Source organism: Myxine glutinosa, chromosome 2 (assembly GCF_964187855.1).
Source record: "Myxine glutinosa chromosome 2, kmMyxGlut1.1, whole genome shotgun sequence".
In the NCBI taxonomy this organism is placed as follows: domain Eukaryota; kingdom Metazoa; phylum Chordata; class Myxini; order Myxiniformes; family Myxinidae; genus Myxine; species Myxine glutinosa.
Window position 1 is genome coordinate 74,007,435 of NC_136262.1, and position 10,412 is coordinate 74,017,846.

Genomic DNA, 10,412 nt, shown 5'->3' on the forward strand with positions numbered 1-10,412 from the left:
TTAAACCCAATTCAAATTGCAAGTGAACCAATTCAAACTTGGCCTACAAATCTAGATGCCGACTGGGTATCCTCCGTCATACAAAGTCATTCCTTGACACACACGAACTCCTATCCATGTTCACAACTTTCATCTGCAGCTTGATGGAATACTTCTCTCCCCTCTGGACTGGCTCCCCTGCGTCACATCTTGCTCAGATTGAACACCATGGAAATGAAGGCCTTCAAAATTACTATGTGGGCCTGTTGATCCATTGGACCAAATTTTAATTGGTCTTCATGGCCTCATGTGGCATACCTGCTGCACTGCTTGAGCATTAGCCTGCCTTTCATCAAATCCTCTACCACATGCTGGCCACATGTGCTTGGGCCAGGGCCAGGGGTGGAGATTATACGTTTGTTAATATTATTGCCAAATGATACTACTATTGGTGGGTGGTTCGTGTGCAGCCACCCGGCTGCTGGTTGCATCATTTCTGTGGGCGCGTCTGCTGCTGATGCAATGCCTCTCTATAACCAGTTATCTGGTACTCATTTTGCCGACCTCGGAAGGATGACAGGCTGAGTCAACCCCACCTGGCGTTAATTCAACGGGATTCGAACTCAGGACCTTAGGATCCCAAGCCCGCACCCTAACCATTAGGCCGACACCAGATATACTATTGTTGTTAATATTATTAGTATGAATTAATATATGTTTTGTTACAATGTTATTATTTTTATTATTAGGGTACCAAGCCTTCCAGCCTGGGACCCTATTGTTTTTATGTTCATTATTACCTCTGCCACCGAAGGTGGATGCAGGTTATGTTTGCACCCCTGTCTGTTGGTGAACAGGATATCTAAAAAAGTTATGGACAAATTTGGATAAAACTTGGTAATGTAGGTTGAGTGTGTGACAAGGAAGAGTAGATGCAATTTTGGTGAAGATCCGAATCCAGATATGGCCTTATCAGTGGGATACAAAATGTAAACTGTTCAGCTTGGTGGCGTTTTGCGTTTTACCGAGTGCTGTTCTACTTATTCTGTTGTTTTGAAGGTGCTGGAGAGGGTTCTTGACGGGGGGATAATGAAGAGTGTGGAGAACGAGATTGGAGAAGAGCAGCAGGGGTTTAGAAAGGGTAGGGGAATGACACATGGGATGCTCGCGTGGAGACAGCTGGTGGAGAAGAAGTTGTAGGTGCAAGGTGAAACGGCATTGGGATTTATTGACCTGAAGAAGAGCTGCAACACTGTCGAGAGAGAGATGGTGATGGCGACACTGACATGGATGGGCAGAAGTTAGGTCGGTGGAAGGGATGTACAAGGAATAAAGGGAAGAGTTTTGGTTGATCCTGGGATGTTGGAGGAGTTCAATGTGAACATCATCAGTTTGAGGCAGGGAAGCTCTTTCAACCCACACCTGTTTATCATCGTGATGGAGCTGGTAAGCAGGAAGGTAAACATGACAGATATTCGGGGGAGGATATTGTATGCAGGTCTGGTTGTTGTGGTGGAGAGTGGGTTGCAGATGCAGGAAGTACTGGAGGAGTGGAAGGAGGCATTTGAGAAACGAGGGCAGAAAATGGGCACGGAGAAGACAGAGGTGATGTGGATTGGGCAGCAGAGAAAATGAATGAATATCAGGTTAGAGGGGAAGGAGATCAGACAGGGAAATAGGTTTGAATATCTGGGGGGTACAGTGATTAGGGATGGTGAGGCAGAGTTGCCGATGAGGATTCGGGTGGGTACAAATGTATGGAAGGAGTAACGGCAGACAGAAAGGTTTCAAGGAGATTGAAAGGAAAGGTTCTGCTGTGTGTAACCGGCCTACCTTTACGGTCTGGAGATGGTGGTACTGACAGAGTCAACAACAGAGGCTGCAGGTTTCCGAGAACAACTGGGTCTGGAGGATTGTGGGAGTGGAGAGGGTGGATAGAAGGATGGATGAACTGAAAGAGGAGATTGGTGTGCAAATGAGCTTGATGGGGAGATTGGTGACATGCCGGCTGAGATGGGCTGGACACGGTGTGTATAGGGGAAGGGAGAATGGCAAAGAGAGCGGATAGGTTTAGGGAACAAGGTTGGAGGAAAGGAGGTAGACCACGGTTGAGATGGGAGGTTTGTGTGATGAGGGATATCAGCAAAGTGGGGGTGGTTGGTGGGGAGAGTTGGCCGAGGACAGTATGTAGTGGAGTATCTAGGTCAAGGCAGGGGAGGAGCTTGGTACCATTGGACTTCATCCCTTATAAAGGGAACAGGAAGAGATGAAGATTATTATTGTATAGCTTGTTATAAGTAATTCTGACGCATTCTTGCACGTTTATTCGCTTTTAAATAAATTTTATCGGCAACCGTTGGTCCGATATAAACAAAATTTTCACCATAGAATGCGCCTTCTCGTATAGATTTTTTTTAGTGATAATTGTGACATTATAGGTCATGTGGTACGGGTGGCATTTTGGAAAAACTCAAAAAAAACTTTGGACCTCTGCATCCCCGAAACTGCTCTGGAGAAAAATTGAAGCATAGCTCGTTGTGAAGCACTCCGCATGGGGAATGAGTGTTAACGATGACGTCATTAGTACCTTCATTATAAAGTTTTCATTCGATAAGTACACCACTTATCCGATCAGTTTGAAATTTATTGTGTTCCACACAACAATATAAGAGAATGTAAATCGATGACGTCGTCGTAGATCACGTTGTTTCGCAGCATTATAGAATTGAACACACACAAAAAAAAATTCAACTTCTCCAGAACGCATGACCAGATCGATGCAAAACTTCATGCACATGATCTACCTCACTTGGGGAATATAAGGTGTAAATTTGAAACTCATAGGTTAAATGGTCTGGCAGCCATGTTGGAACAAAGGAAAATAAATAAACAAGTATTTATCTGAAACTGCCAAAGCTATTCAACTCAAACTTTACAAGTATGATTTCGTCATCAAGGGAAATACATGTTTAAAATTTCAACATAATCGGTCACACGGTCTGGCAGCCAGAATTTTTTTTTTAACATTTGATGCAGAAGAAGAAGATGACGTCAAGGCGCACGTGTCACATCAAAGCGGGGCAGAATGGATCCCGGTCGGTCATAACTGCCCGCAGTTATAAAGTGGCTCAGCGTAGTTGGCCCATCTTGTATATGTTGCAATTAGAATGCCATGTCGTGGGAAGGACCCACCTCACTCTGTCTTGGCCTTTAGTTCTGCTGTTGGTGGCCCCCTCCACCCTCGCCTCCTTCTCTTTGCTCCTTTCGTGCCGTTACGTCCTGGTCCGTTCAGTGTATTCGTAGCTCTACCATGATGAGCCTCGAATGTATATGTAAAACCCCCCCAGCTGTTCACTTCGTGTGCACGGGATAATTAAATGTTGGACTTGTACAGCCAGAAACATTTTAATTACTGTTTGTTCTGCCAGTGTTGCGTAAATTAAAACTTTGGCTCATTGAAAGTCCCTCCACTGCCTGGTGCACGAGTTTTTGTTCAAATCGAAATGCCATTTCCCAGCATGCATAGAGCCAAATGTCTCGTTATCGTTGGTTGTCGAGCCATGAACCACATTTCCCTCTTTCACACCTATAATTTGTGTCGTGTTCCATGAAATTCGCTGAAGGTTGTTTTCATTTTTGGGCAGCTCCAGGTCGCATTCTCAATACGAATTTGCTCAACACTTCGATTTCGAGGGGAGATGTACATTGTGCGTGAAACGTTTAATCGGCCCTGCAATGTAAGCATAAATCTCATGGGCCTACATCCTTACCAGTGCTAACATCTGCAGTGTACTCCAAATGTGTGCTACTATACACAGGGAACTTGGTGCTGGCAGGATGGTCTAGCTATAGATGCGAGAGGTAGAGGATGCTGAACCATCTGGCCTGAACTTAAATATTGGCTGAGCTAAACTCGTTCTGGTGTCTCGTAGGTTGGGCTCGGACTCTGTATCAACGTGTGTGTCATTCCTCCAAGGAATGCTAAGTTGAGCATCCCATCTGCCAGCATTACCTGTTGAATGCTGAAGATTCTACTGGGCTCTTCAGGAAGAGTAGATGAGCTCTCGCCGGCACCCTGAACAAATTAAAATTTTTTGCTTTCACCTGCAGGGGGAACTGCATCAGTGGCACAGCCTTGATCCCAGCAATAATGCAACCTGCAGCCTCAAGTTGCATCTACAGGGTGTTCCAAAACGACCTGGACAACTTTGATTGTTTATATATTGTTATGAATTTTGGGGTAGAGTGAAATAGACCAGGTAGATCTGTGTAGGTATCATGCTCCTACTGTCACGAAGAAGAAGAACCATCTCGATGTACATAAGCAGGGACCTGTCTAGCCCGGATGTCGGATTAAGTGTATATTTGTGGTCATACGAGGATGGCCTTGTGTTAAATAGAGTAGGGATTATGCTAATTCCCCTGTGTGTGAGACCTGTGATCTATCCATTGTCCCGTATGGCAACGCACACAGACACGTAGAGTAGTTAGGCCCATTAGCGCACACACTAATTAAACCCCTTCCCCCCCCCAACAATAATACTAACCGGAACCCAGATGACGCACTTGAGCTGACAACCCCGACTTGGCAGACACACATTGCTCAGGCAGGCTGAGGCCACGCCCACATCATGAAGGATTGGTCGAAGGGTTTTATGGGGAGATCACACCATTGGACAAGACACCACCAATAGGGAGACGAGGCAGGATGAAGCTCGTGATTGGTCAAGGTATGGGCAAGAAGCTGGCCACTGATTGGTTGAAGGAAGACACGAGGCAGGACGAAGGCCACCGATTGGCAGAGTAAGGAAGGAGTGGTGATTGGCCAAGGGAGGCGCAAGAAGCTTCCCTCAGATTGGAGGACCTGAGAGGCGAGCAAGAAGCGACGCGCTGATTGGAGGAGAAGCGCCGGTGACGTCACGAGCTGACGATAAAGGTTCGAGGAGACCGACATTTTCTCCCTTTTGCCCTTCTTCCCCTCTCATTCTGGATCCCTCTTGCCCTGGACTTCCCATGCGTTCTTGACCCTGGACCCTTGCTCGTTGGACGACGACGGACATTGGAGCGCTGACGATTCTCCTTCCCTGCGTTCACGTACGGACCTTGCGAGCGATCGCGCGGGGACGCGAGGCTTGCCACAGCAGTGTACGCTGGCCTACCAGTGCGGAGCGAGAGGTTCCCGCCAACGGAGGCCTATTCGCGCCAATGACCAGAGGTTCCTGCCAACGCCACGGACGACTTTTTGCGACCCTCAAAAGCTGATCAGAACTAAGTGCATGATAAATCACACAACGGTTCTTTTCATTTAATCATCCCTTCGTCTGTGTGTTGAAGTCTGGTGTGGGGGACGTCCCATTATAGAACATTTACTTGAGCGTCGCGCTTTATTTCGGTGTTACCGGCCTTCCGTTTCAATAAAGGTGAACCACCTTGATGTCCTGTGAGCGACAAACAGAGCTCACATTGAAGTGCATTGATGGTGTGCACAAAACTGAGTGTCTGTATCATATAAACCAAAGGGTATCATTGTATCATTTGTGGTATTAAAAATATTAACAACCAAAGTTGTCCGGGTTTTTTTTGGAACACCCTGTATATCATAAAACGGGAGTGTCTGTGTTATGATGTCCGTAGACTCAGTAATCAGCACAAAGTACGAGCGAGAAGCAAGCGGGTTTATTCGAGTAATGTCAAGCTCTCTACTGCGCATGCGCTTCACCTCTAAACCAAACCAAACAACCCCCAATACCACGTCATCAACTTCGGATCACGTGGTGTCAGTTAGTAAGAGACACAGCAGTCTGTCCCACAGCCATGGAAAACCTTCAAAGAAAGACAAGAACCTGAATCAACCCAGCTGATGTTAATTCAATGGTTGACAGGGGCTTGAACTCAAGACCCTAAGAGCTTAAGCTTGCCACGTTAACCGTTAAGCCAACGTCCGAAGAAATAGAAGTCATTATCTTGCTGGCTTAGGCTTGAGTGTAAAATTTATGGTGTTGATGATCCCTTATGCTTCCATTGCGTGAAATCTGCTAAAGCCACAATTGATCACCGGCTAGCAAAAGTGATAAAGTCGGAAGGATCTGCGTTGAACAGTTTGAGAAGCTTGTGGAATGACTAAGTCATTACTGTTTGTTGTGATAGTCAAGGTTTCGGTGACCTGTCTAGCTTGGAACTTGGACATGCACAAGTGTTTGTGGATGATAAAATAACTGTCTTGACACATTCCCAGGTCTATGGAGATGTCGGCACCTTGATGATCCTCCATTTATCAATGCTTCGGCCCAGGCAAATTTGTGGCTTGGTCACATCTACTGGCCATGGTGACCTAGCTGGGCTCACTTTCAAAGATGTAGAGTCTATGCTTAGTCACTGCCTGTAGAATATGAGGGTACACACATTCGCTATACACGGTCACAATACATTTGTGGATTTCTTTGAAGCTGGCACATTCTTAGCATAAAAATGTTGCATACCTCGATGGATTAATTTTGATAAGATCCATATCTGTGATGTAGAAAACTTCTGGTTTGTATTTTAACACAAGTCCAAGTAATAAAGGCAATTGTACACTGCTCCTTTCCTATGCCATCTCCAGGCGCTGCATGACGTCATTGCCATGCACCGAAGGGGGCCCGGTGATGAAGCGCACTAAAAGGGAGTACTCAGTTTTCACTCCGGTTTCTTTCTTTCTTGTTTGTTTGTCCGGGCGATATCTCAGCCATCCTTTGAGCAAAGAAGCTGAAATTTTGGCACAATAGTGAGCAAGTACTTTGGCAAAAACAGTTTTTTGGTTTTTGATTAATCAATTAATTACTTAATTATAATTGATTAAGTACTTATATATTTCCTCTCTTCTGGGCAATATCTCAGGCACCTTTTGAGTGAGGAAGCTGATATTTGGTCATGACAATGACCCAAGTGATTTGGCTATAAAGGATATTTTTGATTTATTTATTAATCAATTAATTATTTATTGCTTAATCAATTATTTAATTTTTTCAATTGGTGACTTATTTAATTAATTTTCAAAAAGTTACAGCTTTGGATGAAGCACTGGTGGTTTAGGTATGCTGTTTGCAAATTGATTACAAAAATATTTTATGATCATTATTCATTGATTTTAATTATGCAATTAATCAATCAATTATTGTACACCTCTCCCTCCCAATAGTCTCAATGAGCTGCATGGCGGTATCGCCGGGTGCGGAAGGCACCCTGGCAATGCCTCGCTGGAGGATATTTATTTATTTGGCATGGAGGTGGTGTACTTTGAATGTATCTGTACTTGTTTCATACCTTTTTATGAGAATAAATCATGTGGTTTGAGGCTACCCTTGAACTTTGATTGCCTCGCATGTAATACTTTAATATCCTCCACATTCCTTTGCCCTTTTCAAGCATTTTAGTGGAAAATGAATGTTGTCAATAGTTACTGGCAGATCTTCATTGTTTTTTGTCGTTCTTGAAATACCAGTAAATTGCTTTTTCTTCCTGTAGAATTCCTGAGTCTACGTGCTTTATTATAGTTTGTTTGTGATGATGCTTCCCTTTAAAAAAAAAAAACATGATCTATGGCTCATGCCGCTACAGACACAAACACAGACACACACAACCTCGTCATGTTGGGAGCGAACCTCATAATGCTGGGAGTGTGCTCCCGGGATTTGGCAACTCCCTTTATGCCATGTTATGCCTGCAGCAAACTGAGCTCCATGAGATCCAGTATTGTGCCAAATGCAACAGCTTCGGTGGCGGCTTGGGTGGGGGAAGGGGCAGGTACCCGTGGCTTCATGGGTTTTGCCAACTCCAACCCATCGAGGAGGACACACATGTGTTCACAGGAAGGGCAGCCTGAGATTTGCCGGACTCGAATTGGAGGGGGGCCTGAGATTTGACGGACCAGAGTGCGAGGGGAGCTGAGAAATATGAGGACCGTTGGAAGTGATGCACACACACAAGAATGGGTCGTGAGTTGCACGTACACATGCACAATTATGGTTTATACACGTTTGGCTTTGCTTTGGCATGTTTTTTGTTTTGTGTGACATATGCTGTGTATTGTATGCACACGTATTATTTTTATGCGTTATATATACATATACAGTGCCTTCAGAAAGTATTCACACCCTTTGACTTTTTTCATATTTTGTTTTGTTACAGCCTGAATTTAAAATGGATTAAATTTAGATTTTTTTTGACACTGATCTACACATAACACCACATAATGTCAAAGTGGATTTTTTTTTTTTGGAAATGTTTACAAATTAATTGAAAATTAAAAGCTGAAATGTCTTGTCAACAAGTATTGAACTCCTTTGCTATGACGTACCACATTGAGCTCAGGTGCATACAATTTCCTTTGAGCATTCTTGAGATGTCTCCACAACTTGATTGGAGTCCACCTCTGGCCAATTCAATTGAGTGGACATGATTTGGAAAGAAACACACCTTTCTATACAAGGTCCCACAGTTGACAGTGCCTGTCAGAGTAGAAACTCTACCATGAAGTCCAAAGAACTGTCCGTAGAATTGAGAGGAGGCATAGATCTGGGAAAGGGTATAAAACAATTTATAGAGTGTTGAAAGTTCCCAAGAGTACAGTGAGCTCCATCGTTAAGAGATGGAAAGAAAATGGAACGACTGAGACTCTTCCTAAAATTGGCTGGCCGATCAAAGTGAGCAACCAGGCAAGAAGGACCTTAGTCAGGGAGGTGACCAAGCACCCAATGACCACTCCGACAAAACTACAAAGTTCATTGGTTGAGATAGGAGAACCTGCCCGAAGGACAACGGTCTCTAAAGCACTTCACAAACTTCGGCTTTATGGGAAAGTGGCCAGACGGAAACCATTCCTGAGAAAAAGGCGCATGACGGCATGCCTTGAGTTTGCAACAAGGCACGTGAAAGACTCCGTACATGAGGCAAATGATTCTGTGGTCTGACGAGGCAAAAATTGAACTCTTTGGCCTAAATTCAAAGCTCTATGCCTGACGGAAACCGAGCACAGCTCATCACCTGCCCAATACCATCCCAATGGTGAAGCATGGTAGTGGCAGCATCATGCTATGGGGATGCTTTTCAGCGGCAGGGACTGTGGGATTTGTAAGGATAGAGGGAACACAGAATGGAGCCAAACACAGGCAAATCCTTGAGAGGAACCAGCTTCAGAGTGCAAAAGATCTTAGACCGCTGTGAAGATTTACGTTCGAACAGGATAATGACCCCAAACATACAGCCAAAGCAACACTAGAAGAGCTTCAGAACAAGAACATTAAAGTCCTTGAGTGGCCCAGCCAAAGCCCAGACTTGAATCCCATTGAGAATCATGGAAGAACTTGAAGATTGCAGTTTACCAACGCTCCCTAACCAACTTGACAGAGCTTGAGCAAATCTGCAAGGAGGAATGCAAGAAACTGCCCAAATCCAGATGTGCAAAGGTGATACAGACATACCCAAGAAGACAAAGCTGTAAACGCTGCCAAAGTCGAATCTACAAAGTATTGACCCAGGGGGCTGAATACTTATGTAAATTAGATGTAAATTTCTTATGTAAATTTTATGTAAATTGGAATACTTATGTAAATTTCTGTATTAAATTTTTTATTATTTAGTAAAAATTTATAAAAAAAGAAATTCCACTTTAACATTATAGAGTATTATGTGTGGATCAGTGACAAACAAAATCTCAATTTAATCCATTTAAATTCACTAACAACAAAATGAGAAAAAGTCAAGGTGTGTGAAGTTTCTGAAGGCACTGTAAATGATTTTCGATGACATCTCTTCATTTTCATAATCTGTACAAGTGCAGTTCCATCAAATATTTTATTTTAACACTATTTTCAATCAATTTGGGGTTGCCAGGAATTTAAATCCATGAATACTTTCGTCTTCTTTGCTGCTTGTGTCAATCATGCAATCGATTTTTTTTATTTATCTGCAGTTAATGTAACTTGATAGAAATGTTCCCCTCACGCTGTTGCCAGCTGCTGTCTCTCCTGGGTTATTCCCTTCCATTTTCACAACCTACCCCCTGTCCTAGTTGAGTAGTTGCTGTGTGTGTCAAGAATACCATTGTTACAGTCTGTTACTCCCTTGTAGCCCAATGGAATAACTTTGTGCACATTCCTTTTCACAACCACACATTTGTCTGTTGGTAATCCTGTTTGTAACTCCTCCAATATACCCCTATTGCCTCAATGGTTCAACTCAACTATCCACCCCAACTCTTTTTTTGCTCATCAAAATAAATTTTAACTGCCAGAGCTGTGCAACAACCAGCCAGAGCACTGCAACTAAGGACAACTGTGACTGATCCAATCTGTGAACCTTTCAACCCCCAAAACTCTGGTAACAAAACATCCTCCCTTCTGAACCACGTAATGACTAACATTCCATCCAACCTCTCCTGTTCCTCCTCCTCCTCC

General features: G+C 43.8%; 1 pseudogene; it reads left to right on the plus strand.

The window, feature by feature from the left end:
* The first annotated feature begins 1,338 nt into the window (after positions 1-1,338).
* LOC144890776 (uncharacterized) lies at positions 1,339-9,137 on the plus strand (annotated as a pseudogene).
* Positions 9,138-10,412: the final 1,275 nt, after the last annotated feature.